Source organism: Anabrus simplex, chromosome 1 (assembly GCF_040414725.1).
Source record: "Anabrus simplex isolate iqAnaSimp1 chromosome 1, ASM4041472v1, whole genome shotgun sequence".
In the NCBI taxonomy this organism is placed as follows: Eukaryota; Metazoa; Arthropoda; class Insecta; order Orthoptera; family Tettigoniidae; genus Anabrus; species Anabrus simplex.
This window is the reverse complement of record NC_090265.1, coordinates 889834257-889849206: the sequence shown is the minus strand read 5'-3', so window position 1 is coordinate 889849206 and position 14950 is coordinate 889834257.

Genomic DNA, 14950 nt, shown 5'->3' with positions numbered 1-14950 from the left:
CGGGTGACAGGCCCTTCCTGGTAGGCCCGGGTCTGTGACCACTTCGTGGAGGTGGCCCTTGGAGGAGCGGTCTGCGTCCACTTCGCTGTTCCGAGTCGCTCAGCCTGGGTCGCACAGTCGCGGCGCCAGGGGGCGGCATGCTCCACCTCCGTAGTGGCGTCGGTGGTCTCCGGCTGGGTGGCTTGGACTAGGTCGGTGTTAACCGCCCTATGCCTTAACCTCCTCGGCGTCTGGGTGATGGCCTCCTTGGTCTCCGGCTCAGCACTCCTCCTGAGGGCGCCGGCGTTCGTCCCTGGCACGCCGTCCCTCCCAGGTAGACGGACGACCTGAAACAGAGTAGAGAGCTCCATCTCCACGTCGTGCATCCGCTCCTGGTCGTGATGCCTTATGATGAGGCCTCCTGGTAGAAAGCTCTCCACGGACATGGTCGTCGGTAGCCTCCTGCCTCCCTGGAGGGGGCGCCGCACTCTGTCCAGTACTAGGGCCCGCTCGGAATGAACAGGGCGACCTGGCCTGTAGTAGACGAGCAGCGCCTCGTACTCCGGATCGGTGTAGCCCTCAGAGAAGAAAAAGCCTTCAGGGGGGTCGCACCCGTCCCTGTGCGGCTCCGTCTCCACCTCGGTCTGCGACGCGTCCTGCTCCTTCGGTGAGGGCGGTGTCTTCGGTTCGGGGTGGTCCTCCATCCATTGCCGCGTTGGGTAGAAGCGGCCTCCTCTGTAGATAACTCCTTTCGCCAACGCCATGCCATTGGGACCGTCCCTGAAGTTCGTCGTGGCCATCCTGAAATAAAATCCTGAAAGAGAGAAGCGAGCACTGAGAAGTGTGACAGATATTAGGCCTAATGGTGTTATCCCTCCTCAAATTACTACTAATTTTACTACAACTATTACCACTACTACTAATACTGTCGAAAGTGAAGATGGCAATGATGTTAATGTTAACTAGTGAAATGCAAGTTACCACGACGACGAACCTAATCTCGATTTTCAATTCCAAAAATTAAAATCATTTGTACATTTAAAGCTTTTAATATTAAGACAACAAAGTTTAGTTATTCTAAAAGTGGCATTAACATGTATGTGAAATAATTATTACTATGCCAAATACTAATTGAAATTTGCAAAAGTAATTACAGAAAGTGTAAATTAATAATCCTTTACTTTTTACGTAAAGACTTAAGCGCCAACAAAGTAAATCACAGGGCATATACATGGTTATATAATGAATCATCTACATACTTTCAAAACCGAGGTGAATACAACATTTTCAGTAAGGCCTTAAGTTTTACCTTAATTTAGGTTGGCAGTTTAGTAGTACTACAACAGTTTAGCTTAGCAGGGAGAGTATTAAGCAATAATCGCCTACACCACAACCACTAAAGGTCAGAGGTGTAGAACTAAACGAAACCACAGAGCAGGTTGCGAAAAGAGGGCTTGAAGAGACATAGTAAACTCACAGAGGATTGTAGCATGAAGAATGAACGGTAAAGCGCCTGACTGTCTAGAATGAAGATACATGTATGTACTTTATCGAAGCTTGTACTTTTGGTGAAATCATGGTACTGTATTGTCTTCATTAAGTGATGAAGGCCTAGGCAATTGTAAGACTTGTGTGGTGGTAAAATTTGTTTGTGGACATTGTTATGAAACTATCATCTCGGCGACAGCCACAAATGCAGTTCGCTGATTGATTGATTGATTGATTGATTGATTGATTGATTGATTGATTGATTGATTGATTGATTGATTGATTGATTGATTGATTGATTGATTGATTGATTGATTGATTGATTGATTGATTGATTGATTGATTGATTGATTGATTGATTGATTGATTGATTGATTGATTGATTGATTGATTGATTGATTGATTGATTGATTGATTGATTGATTGTCTTATTTCATGTATATATCCTTTCTCTGAAGTAAAGATAACTTTCTTCTGCTTCTCCTGTTGTCATTTATATTTACAACGTTTTCAATGTATAAATGAATTTGCATTAAATTCAATAAAATTTAAGACTTCAAATGTCATCATAATACTGTTTTTACTGGTTGATAAGGTTATGTTAGTGTTTCTCCCACAGAATACAAAGCAATCAAAGGACCTTATTCCAAACGCTATATATAATGTCACAATATGCGACATTGTGGTCCTGTTCCCAATGGCAAAGTCTATTTTTCAGCTTATAGGTTTCCAAATGGAGCGAGCTTGCGGTGCCGTTCGGGTCGCGTAACTGTGAACTTGCATTCGAGAGATGGTAGGTTCCAATCCCACTGTCCTCAGACCGGAAGATGGTTTTCCGTAGTTTCACATTTTAACACCAGAAAAGTGCTGGGACTGTACCTTAATTAAGGCCAAGGTCGTTTGCTTCCCGCTCCTAGCCCTTTCCTATCCCATCCTTGCCATAAAACATATCCAAATCTTTGCAATGTAAAGCATATTAAAAAAGAAATGAAACCAAATAGGATTATTTACTCAACAAATGTAATTATATTTCTTGTATTTATCAGTTCATGGTAATGTATATAAAAGTCTGAAAATACAAGAAATTTATGAACCAGTAGTAAAATATGTTGCGCAGTAATGCCATATTCATTATGAGAGAAACATTTACACTATTGCATGTTATTCAATGTGTTAAAATACTGAGAAATATGTGAGGAGGCAGGATATCCTAAATAACAAAACGAATGTGTTCATACTACGAGGTACTTTGGAAGCTAATATTCAAATACGTGTCACCACGGCCAACTTGATGCGTCGCTCTCACCAGCACATGCTGGCTTCTGTATTTAGAGAATTATGTATTAGATTACTAGGTATAAGATCCATTCGTCCCGTTACTTAGCAACCAGACCACTAGGGGCGTTGCGGCCATATTTGTTTCCAAGTTCTAACATGGACTATGCACTTCTCTTATATATTGGTGTTCTGTGGCGTATAATGAGGGCTAGGGCTACCAAGGCTATCGGTGAAGCCCTAACCTCAAATGATAACGATAGAAATCTAAAACACACTGTATTGTTAGCATCTGACACATAGTTCAATTTAAAAATGTCAATGCAATGAGATAAAACGTCGCACGTATTTCTGATAGCAAGCCATCGGAGACTGATGTTGCAGTCCAAGCGTTGCCTCCCTCTTCCCTCACCTAACCTCGCGCGGCATGCTGCTAAATGCCAGATAGGTGAGGGGAGAAGTATGCTAGGCTTCGGTCCGTCAGATCGCCACTGCTAACGAAAGAGAGATAGCCCAAAGACTCGAAGTCTCCGGAAGTTTCCGAATTCGTACCACACAGTATATAGGCCTTACTTCTTAACTTCACACTTCTGAATTCATTATGCAGATAAAAGAGTACTGGTATTTCACACCATTTTGTTTCTAGGTAGAAAGACACTGCAGGGCTACTGTTGTTTTTGTTCTAGGAATCATCAGTCCATAAAGTGGTTTGATTCAGCTCTCCATGCCACCATATCCTTTGCTAACCTTTTCATTTCTACATAACTATTGCATCCTACATCTGCTCTAAATTGCTTGTCATATTCGTACCTTGGTCTACCGCTACCGTTCTTACCACCTACACTTCCTTCAAAAAACAACTGAAGAAGTCCTGGGTGTCTTAAGATGTGTCCTATCATTATATCTCTTCTTCTCGTCAAATTTATCCAAATCGATCTCTTTCACAAATTCGATTCAGTACTCCTTCATTCGTGACTCGATCTATCCATCTTACCTTCATTATTCTTCTGTAATACCACATTTCAAGAGCTTCTATTCTCGTTCTTTCGGAGCTACTTATCGTCCATGTTTCACTTCCGTACAATGTCACGCTCCAGATGAAGGTTTTCAGAAACATCTTTCTAATTCCTGTACCAATGTTTGAAGTGAGCAAATTTCTTTTCTTAAGAAAGATCTTCTTTGCTTGTGCTAGACTGCATTTAATGTTTTCCTACCTTCTGCTATCGTTAGTTATTTTACTATCCAAGTAATAATATTCATCTACTTCATTTAAGACTTCATTTCCCAATCTAATATTACCTGCATCACCTGCCTTCGTTCGACTGCACTCCGTTACTTGGTTTTGGACTTATTTATTTCTATCTTGTACTCCATACCCAAGACTTCCTCCAGACCATTCAGGAACTTCTCGAGAACTTCTGCAGTATCAGATAAAATAACAATATCATCGGCAAATCTCAATGTTTTGACTTCCTCTCCTTGGATTTGTATTCCCTTTCCAAATATCCATGTGATTTCTTTTATGAGTGTTCTATGTAAACATTGAAAAGGGGAAAAACAAACTGCAACCTTTCCTCACTCATTTATGGATTTCTGCTTCTTTTTAAAGCCCTCGATTCTTATCACTGCAGATTGAATTTTATACAGATTGTAGATAGTTCTTTGTTCTCGGTACCTGATCCCAATCTCCTTCAGAATCTCAAATAGATTGGTCCAATCAACATTATCGAATGCTTTTTCTAGATCTCCGAACGCCATGCACATGGGCTTGTCCTCCTTAATTCGATCCTCTAAGATCAGACGTAAAGTCAGAATTGTTCACGAGTTACTGCATTTCTTCTGAAGCCAAATTGATCTTCTCCAGACACAGTTTCAACTTGTCTTTTCATTCTTCTGTAAATAATACGTGATCAAATTTTGCGGGCATGAGATACGCTACTAAACTAATGGTGCGGTAGTTTTCAAACTTGTCAGCACCGGCTTCCTTGGGAATAGGTATAACAACATTCTGCCGAAAATCGGATGGCACGCCTCCTGTCTCATACATCTTACACACTATATGGAATAACTTTGCTATGCTGTTTTACCTAAGGCAATCAGTAATTCAGAGGGAATGTCATCAATTCCAGGTGCCTTGTTCCTATTTAGGTCGTTCACAGCTCTGTCAAACTCTGACCTCAAAACTGGGTGTCCCATTTCATCAGCATTAACAGCCTCTTCTTGTTCCAGAACCAAACTATCTATATCTTTACCCTCATACAACTGTTCGATCTGTTCCTGCCATTTTTCTGCTTTGTCTTCTTTCCCTATAAGCGACTTTCCATCTAAGCTTTTAAAACTCATATACGTAGATTCCCTTTTTCCAAAGATTTCCTTTTACCTGTATGCAGCATCTACCTTTCCTAGGACCATACAATATATAATATCCTTGCACTTCTCCTTCAGCCATTCTTCCTTAGCTAGCTTGTACCTTCTATCAACTTAATTCTTTAATCGCCTGTATTCTTTTCTGCCCTCTTCATTTCTAGCATTCTTGTATTTTCATCGTTCATCTAGCAGGTCTAGTATCACTTGAGTTATCGAGTGATTCCTAGTTGATATTTTCTTCCTTCCTAACATTTCTGCAGCAGCCTTACTGACTTAATTTGTCATGACTATCCTCTTCATTGCATTTCCTTCAGCCTTTTCATTTAATCGCTGAGCAACATGCTCGTTGAAACAATCCCTCACACTATTTCTTTTCAATTTGTCTAGATCCAATATCTTTGAATTCCTTCCTTTCTTCAATTTCTTCAACTTCAGATGGCATTTCGTGACCAACAAGTTGTGGACAGAGTCTACGTCTGCTCCTGGGTAAGTTTTGCATTCCAACACCTGGTTTCTGAATCTCTGCTTAATCATAAGGAAGTCTAGTTTATACCTTCCAGTGTCTCCAGGTCTCGTCCACGTATACAGCCGTCGCTTGTGGTGTTTGAACCAAGTATTAGCAAGGACTAAATTATGATCAGTGCAGAATTCAACCATCCAACTTCCTCTTTCATTCCTTTGTCCCAATCTGAATTCTCCGACTGTATTACCTTTTCTTCCTTGACTTACCACTGCATTCCAGTCTCCCATCACAATTAGATTCTCGTTGCCTTTTATATATTGTATTAAATCTTCCATCTCTTTGTATATTCTTCCGATTTCCTAATCATCCGCTGAACTAGTAGGAATATAGTGCTGCACTATTGTGGTGGGCATTGGTTTTGTGTCTACCTTGATGACAATAATTATTTTACTATGCTGATCGTAGAAGCTTACCCGCTGCACTATTTTCTTAATCATTATTGAACCAACTCCTGCATTTCCCCCTGTTTGATTTTGTATTGATAATTCTGTAGTCGCTTGACCAAAAATCCTCTTATTCCTACCAACGTACTTCACTTATACCAACTATATTTAACTTCAGTCTATCCAACTCCCTCTTCAGATTCTCTAACCTACCACAACGATTCAAACTTCTGACATTCCAACCTCCGACTCTTAGAATGTCAGTATCCATCTTCCTGATGTTCATCCCCTCTCGTGTAGCCCCACCCGGAGATCCGAATCTAGAACTATTTTACCTCCGGAATATTTTAACCGAAAGGAAGCCGTCACCACTATATCATTCAAATGGAGAGACCTGCATGTACTCGGTAGTTAGTTACGGTTGTAGACTCCCGTTGCTTTCAGCCGTGTAGCAGTATCAACACAGCTACTCCATGTTGAGTATTATTAAAAGGCCATATCAGTCAATCATCAAGACTGCCGCCCTTGCAACGTCCGAAATTCTGCTACTCACCTTTCGTTGAACCATTCGTTAGTCTGGATCCTCGATAGATACTACCCATCAGTGGCGTATGCTGGGATCAAGACGTGGGCTACCACTAGACTTAGGTTACCCCTTTTCGACAGTTGGTTCAGTGAATGTGAAGTCTTCAGCGTTTTGAGCTGTAGAAAATAGCCAACGGAGCCTGCTGTTTGATCAAGGCTGCTTCACACGCTACTGCCCTGGCCTCTGCCATTTCCAATACTCAATACCTGATCAGTGGAGATGGTAGCCTAAAGTTTAGCAAATTAAAGACCGAATGTGTGGCTAATTGGATAGAATGCTTCCCTTTGGTCCGATGGCACCGGTTCAATTTTCAGGATCAACCCACTCATGCAGTTAATTCCCCTGCCTTGCGGACTTAGTGTTCATGGTGTCTTCGCCATTAATTTTATCCTCATCAGGTCGCCACGAAGCCCAAACAGATAGCATGCACCATTATTATTATTATTATTATTATTATTATTATTATTATTATTATTATTATTATAAATAAACGTGTGCAATTTTACAGCGGTCGTACCCACCATTCACTGGTTAATTAGCTTCCTCGGAAGATCAGTGGTGGTGTCCGACGCGTTCGATTCCAACCAATAAAAGAGAACACTAAACCTGAAAGAGCGCATTTCATTTAATAGATCTTCCTATAAAGATACAACTATATTACTCCTATGACAGCAACACTGCAGTGTCTTCCTACAAGAATGAGCAGGTAAACGGGAGTGAAATACCAACGCTATGGTATCTATTGCATATACCGTATTTACGTGAATAATCCCCGCATATATTAAAAAAATTGAGGCACGAAATTGGGTTGCGGGTTTTATTTGCTTCAATGCTGGCAACACACTCCTTCTTTATCTAATTTTCGATATTGGTTGTACAGTAATGCTTTAAAAGGCTGAATATTTTCCGATTAAATATGACATATGGGGACAGTTTCCTTCTATCTATGCCTTTACATTACAAATAGTATTTTACACAGTAATTTAAATTCAAAATTTCTCCGTGTCACTATAGAATGCGTCTTCCGGAACGTGCAGGGGTAGTTTTCCGCACTTTCACTCATTTCGGTGTGTTGACAATTTGTTTCATAGCTGCCAACTTCGTAATTCATTTGTATTCAGCGTTTTAAAGAACGCCACGGTATCATGTAGTAAGCAGAAGCGAACGCTGGCGAAAAAGCGTGGCTCATAATTATACAGTAATCCTTGCGGGAGATGTTAACTGCCTTATAGACATTCCACTTCAGTAAACTAAAGAGCTCAGTAGTTACTTAGAGGAGGAAGGTTTTCATATACTCAGTAATAAGGATCAGAGGACATATATTTGCTACAATGGCATGAGTACGATAGACCTTGTATTCATTAACTCAATATTAGTTCTAATCAGTCAAGTACACTGTAGAACAGAAAACGACGCACCAGGAAGGAATTGTCCGATGACGGTAAAAATCGGTGAATGTGAGGAACGAACATAGAAAAACAAACGATCAAAAGTGCAGAACAATCGAATGATTTATTGCAGAGTTAGAGTGTTAAAAAGTGAGGACGTCAATACCGTGTTGGTCCACCCCTGGCCTGGATGCAATCTGATACTCGACGTGGCATAGACTGATAAATTTCCCGGATGGTGTCCTGCGGAATTGCGTGCGAAATGGTCTCCAACTGTTGGGTTAAATCGGCGACATTCCGGGATGTTCGCAGTCGCCTTGCCATGACGTCCCAAATCTGCTGTATGGGAGAAAGATACGGCGACCGAGCTGGCCAAGGAAGGATAGGGCATGCTTGAACACAGTTCATATCATCTCGTGACGTGTGCGGCCGGGCATTATCCTTTTGGAAAATAAGGCTTGGATATCGCTGAAAGAACGATAACACAACCGGCCGTTTAATGTCATCAACATACCGCTGTGCTGTCAGTGTGCCAGGAATGAATACTATAGGGGTCTGGCAATCAGAGGAGATGGCACCCCAGACCATCACCCCCTGTTGTGTGGCTGTGTAGCGTGCGATAATCAAGGCAGGAACCCCACGCTGGCCTCGACGTCTCCAAACACGTCTGCGGTTGTCGTCAGGGCACCGCTGGAAAAGGGACTCGTCGCTAAAGACTAAACGTCCCGAGTCAGCGCAGTTCCACCTTGCTCGAGCGCGGTACCACTGTAATCTGGCTTGACGGTGAACAGTTGTGAGTGGTAAGCGCCTTAACGGGTGGCGAGAGCGCAAATTCCTCTCGCTCAGGCGTCTATTGATGGTCATGGTGGACACATGTGTGCGTGTCACACGCTGGATCGTTGATAACGACGACTCCGGTGCTTTGACAGCTGTTCTGACAATCGCTCTGTCTGCCCGTGCTGTTGTGGCCCTCGGTCGACCACAGCTGTCCTGACGCTGATGCCTGCCGTTGCTGACCCAAGCTTGCCAGCAACGCCTGATCGCCGCATCACTTCGACCCAAATGTCCAGCGACAACTCGATTCGACCAACCAGCTTCTTTCAATCCGATCGCACGACCTCCTTCAAACTCTGACATCTGCTCGTAATGAGCACGAATCCTGCGGCGTGGCATTCTTACAGCCGACGATACAATAGCGCAGTCGAATGCAACAGCCACTTTGAGCATACGCTTCTTAATCGCACCTTATATACCTGATGCATGCGCAGTTCGGATGCGCGGGAGCTCTCGCTATTCATTCATTCATTCATTGGACACGAAACTTTAATCATTTGCATGTTCCGTCTTTGCATACGTAATATCCTTACAATCGGACAACGCCTTCCCGGTGCGTCGTTTTTTATAGGGTGTAGTTAGAGCAGAAACAGAAAAAAGCATGTACCAGTTGAGACGAGATTGAAACTAGTTAACTTTTAATCGTGCCCAGAAGTACTACCAACTCAAGTGAGCGGGCGGATTGATTTGTCCTTAATTGGTGACTCGGTTAGTTATTGAAAAACTACAAAGTGGCACTCTGTCAGAGGCAACAACAAAACTAGAAAAAGTCATTAAAAAGGCTGTCATCTGCAACGACATCCGTCAAAGAAAAGCGAAGCCTTGGTTCACTATGGAGTGTTTTAATGCAGGGAAAATTGCTTTACAAGCCATACAGGATGAAAAGTGCAACGGACAAAGGAACGGTTAGCAGTTTACGCTAGGTTAAGAAGAGATTATAAAGTCATTGTCACCGAAGCAAAAAAAACAGTTCAGAGAGAAGGAAGAGAGACTCCTAATTGAGGAAGCGAAACAGAACCCATATAAAGCCCTTCGCGCAGGGCAACCATCGTTCCCAAGAAATATACCGATGAGTGTGTGGGAGAAGCATCTAACTGCAATCCTACAGAAGAGAGGTACGCGGCTGGTTAACTTTCATTTACCCCACACGGAAGCCAGCGTCCATTACGAGGAATTCACACTCGATGAAATATCAGATACCATCAATAACCTCAAAGACAAGAATGAATGTGGCCTTGATCTCTTATTCAACGAACATTTGAAAGCTACTTTCCCAGTGTTACAGAACTCGATATCACTACTGGTAAACGAATGCTTGCGTCAAGGTAGAGTACCAGAAAGCTGGAAAAGATCCACAATTATGATGTTATATAAAGGGAAAGGTGATACAGCAGATCCCAATTCTTACAGAGGTATTGCACTGGAGTGTATTCTCTTAAAGACCCTGACTGTTTGTTCATAAACGCATTACAGAGTTCATTGCGGACAAAATTCCAGATTCCCAGTTTGGTTCCAGGAGTGGTAGGTCAACACTTCAGGCAGTTTAATGCCTTCAACAGGACATAGAGGAAGCCTTGGATCAACCTAGAGGAAAACTTCATGGCATCTTCATTGACTGTTCAAAGGCTTTTGACACGATTGACAGAACTATTCTTTTAGAGAAATTACGAAATATCACCGACCAGAGCTTCTATATTCTTCCACTAATCAAAGATCCACTCACCAGCAATTGGATAGAAATCAGTGACGGCATTACCAAATCAGGTCCTATTTTATAAAACTATTAGGGCACTCCAAGGTGACCCGTTGAGACATTTGCTCTTCATTATTGCAACGGCAGACATTACAAAATCGATAATGTCTAGTAATGTTAAATTACTCATGTATGCAGGTGACATAGCTTTAACGTCCATCTCAGAGTCTGACCTGCAAAGTAATTTTAACAAAGTGAGTAAATGGGCAGAAGAAACTAAGCTGAGACTGAATGAGGATAAGACCGTCTCGATGACTTTTAGGAGAGGAGACACGAAGGGCACATTCTACTATGGTGACATACAGTCTCGTTACCTGTAGTCCTTCTGATGGGTACTTAGGACGTACTCACAATGGTACTCCCGTACCAAAATTCCTAGGTTCCTCTCTTACTTAGGTTAAAATTTCTAGTACTTTCCTGATTTCGACGCGACCTGACAGAATATTTCAACTAACTCTATCAGCGGTACACGATAATCCACAATGCCGTTGTAGTGAGGGAAGTGTGACTCACTGCGACCTAAATAGGAACCATGACCTTACATTTCTTCTCTAATTAATGTACATTTTTAGTCTGTTCTGGTGGACCACAATTTTCTTACCACGTTTGTTTACCTGTAACGTGCAATTCACTCCCGATACCTTAGTAATTTTATAAGGACCTTGATACGGTGGAGAAAGTTTCCCTGAACGTCCCCTTCGTAGGGCATCGTTGCGTAACAACACAAGATCTCCTACTTTGAAACTTCATTCTTCGCTTTGCCATAATACCCTTTATCTCGCTCCTTGGTTTTAATTAACGTCTTCCTAGCTATTTCATGACTCTCTTGCAGTTGTCTGGTTAACTGCTCCAAGACATTCTGACATTCGTTATATTTCGGTTCTGGTTTCCTTTGGAGAACACCAGGAATATTTGCCTTTCGCCCGAATATTTACTCAAATGGTGTATAACCTGTACTAGTGTGCTTGGTCGTGTTATACACATTGCCATAGGAAGATAACTATCCCAGCCATCTTGTGAACTGCATACATAATGTCTTTAATATTCTGCTAGCACTCTATGAGAGCGCTCCTGGCTACCGTTAGATTGCGGTCGGAATGCCGCCGTATGGACTTTCTTGCTTCGCAATATTCTGCATATTTTTTAAAAAACATCTGACTTAAAATTTGCACCCTGATCTGTCAGTATGGTATTTGGTATACCGAATACACTAATTACTCTATTAAGCAGAGTTCGTGCTATAGTTTCTGCACTTTGGTCTGGCATAGCACTTGCAATTAAATACTTAGACAGCTGATCTTGACAGGTGAGTATGTACCTGTTCCCTGTTTCCGTTACATTTAAAGGTCCTACCACATCTAGTGCTATTTTTTCAAAAATTGCTTTAGGAGTGTCTGTAATTTCCATTGATGCCCTTACTTCAGGCCCGGTAACCTTATTTATCTGACACGATGGGCATGAGCGTATGTACTTTTCTACATCCTTCTGCATCCCTTCCCATTGATAGTGGTTTTTTTTATCCGAGCATACGTTCTTGATATGCCCTGATGGCCTGATACAAATGACTCGTGCCATTCTTTAATAATCTCTAATTTCTCTTGTTCTTTTAGCTCCGGACTAGTGTTCCTAGCCTCTTCGGTTAAGTCCTCCTTATCACTACTTTCTTCACTCTCACTCTCAGGCTCTGTCACCTCTGCCGTGGCGTCCTCGGATTCAGAGCTGAGTCTCCGTGGTTGCGCATTATTATCTGAGCTAACAGGTGCTCCTAAGGGGTCATTAGCTTCACGCTTCTCATTACTAGTCTCTTTGTTAGTATTACCAGATTTAACTACTCGCACTTTTTGATCAGGCTCTTCGTTTCTAACTGGAATTCTACTTAAGGCATCCGCGTTGCAGTTACGCTTGCCTTCCTTGTACACTATCTCAAAGTCGTACTCGGCTAATTTCAATCGGAATTTAATTAATCTAGAGGATGGGTTTTGGACATTAAATACCCATTTCAAAGGCTTATGGTCTGTTACTACCGTAAAATGCCTGCCGAACAAATACGGCCTAAAATACTTCACACTTCAAACAATTGCTAGTAATTCTTTCTCCGTCACAGAATAATAATTCTCGGTCTTATTTAAGGTTCTACTAGCGTAAGCTATCGGCAAATCCTTACCTATCTGTCCTTGTGACAGCACTGCTCCTAAGGCCTCATTACTAGCGTCTGTAGTCAATATGAAAGGTTTCTCAAAGTCTGGGTACTGCAATATTGGTTTCTCTGTTAACGTTTTCTTTAAGATCTGGAATGCCTGCTCTTGCCTTTCCGTCCACTCGTACGGTACTTCCTTCTTGAGCAGCTCGTACAGTGGTTTCGCTATCTTACTATAGTTCGGAATGAACCTGCGATAATAACCCGACAAGCCTAGAAATCCTTTCAGTTGCTTCGTGGTGGTAGGCTGAGGATATTCTATCACTACTTGAACCTTCCGATCATCAGGTTGAACACCGTCCTTGGTAATCACGTGTCCTAAGAGAGCTACCTCCGTTCTTAGAAATTCGCACTTATCTGGACCTAATTTAAGATTCATCTCTCTCAATCCCTGAAAAACATCACGTAATCTCTGATTGTGGTCCTCTACAGAGCTAGCATACACAATCAGATCATCCATATAAGCCAGACATTTAATGCCTTCTAACCCTGTTAGTGCCGTTTTCATCAAGCGCGTAAAAGTTTCTGGCGCGTCTCGAAGCCCCATGGCTAAAGTCTTGTATTCATAATGCTTTCCTAAGGCAGAAAATGCTGTCTTTTCTCTGTCCTCAGGCTTCAGCAGTACCTGGTGGTATCCACTGGCCAGATCCATAGTGGAGAAATATTTCGCTTTTCCTAAGGCATCTAATATCTCAGAAATTAACAGAATAGGATACGTAGTTCCTATGGTAATATCATTGAGAAGTCTGAAATCCACAACGACCCTCCATTTTTACTTACCAGAAACGTCCATTTTCTTTGGAACCAAAAGAATGGGACTAGACCATGGAGAAGTTGAAGGAGTTATAATATCATCCTGTAACATCTGATTTATCTAGCGACCTATCTCTTCCTTCTGAGCCTCAGGTAACCTGTACTGCCTCACATGAATTGGAGGTTGACCTACACGTGTAGGCATAGCATGTTGAAGTATATTCGTATGCGTTAATTTATCCCCTTCTAGATGAAAGATATCCTGATAAGCCGTACAGATAGCACAAATTTTCTCCCTGTCTTGGGGAGCTAAATTATCTACTCTAAGCAGCTCCCGTATTCGCTGCGTTCGAGATTTACCTTCCTGATTATTATTATTATTATTATTATTATTATCATCCCTCTGCGCGATCGGACTCTTGGCCTGACTTTCGCCCTTTACAACTATGGTGTCTTCAACCTTGTGTACCTCTGCTGTAATTTCGCCTTCTACATCCAATAACTTAACAACTGTGCTTCTCAATCGCCACTCTTTGTCAGTAGTATTCAACATACTAACAAGTGCGACATAATTTTTGGCTCTCGTTAAACATTCAGCTAAATATACGCCTGGCTTTACTTCCTGTCGCTCTATCAGGCCTTCGGCTGACTGTTTGTCTACCTCTATAGCCACGATTTTCTCCACTCTTGGTTCGAGCACTACCCACATATCCTCTTTCGCTCCTAGTGGATATCTTTTACCTGCTATCACAGCATAGCCTTCCTTACAATTTAAGATGCTGTCTCTTAACACGTCCTTTCCAATTATGCCGTCCTGCTTTAAGTTAAAGTCTTGTCCACTACATGGAAATCCGGGCATCTACCACCAACGGGAATTCGGACTTTTCTTTTGGTTTGCTTCGAACCGTTTGTTATTCCTCTTAATTTCAAAATTTCCTTGCGGTTAACCCAAGCACCGTAAGGAACACTACCTTCCTTAATAAGAGAGATATCACTTCCTGTATAGATTAAAAATCTTAAGGCATCCTTACGCCCGGTTACCGTTATTAGTACGGTACCTTCTTCATGCTGTCCGACCTTACTGGGACTGATGGTCTTCGGGGAGGTCCCAAGCATTCCTGACTTGTATCCCCTGCCTAGTTTAAAGCTTCTCTTTCAGAATTGAACCAGCACTCCTTGACTGAGTGCGACCATCTCTTACGCGTGATTTGTTACAGGATTTATTATTATTATTATTATTATTATTATTATTATTATTATTATTATTATTATTATTATTATTATTATTATTATTACTGTTACCACTCTGAATATTCCTAGTTCGACTCCCAGGCAAGAACTCTGCCCTGCGTTTGGACCCGCTATCGCATCTGGTGCGACACTGCCACTGTAGGTGTCCAACCTTGCCGCAAGCGTAACAACGC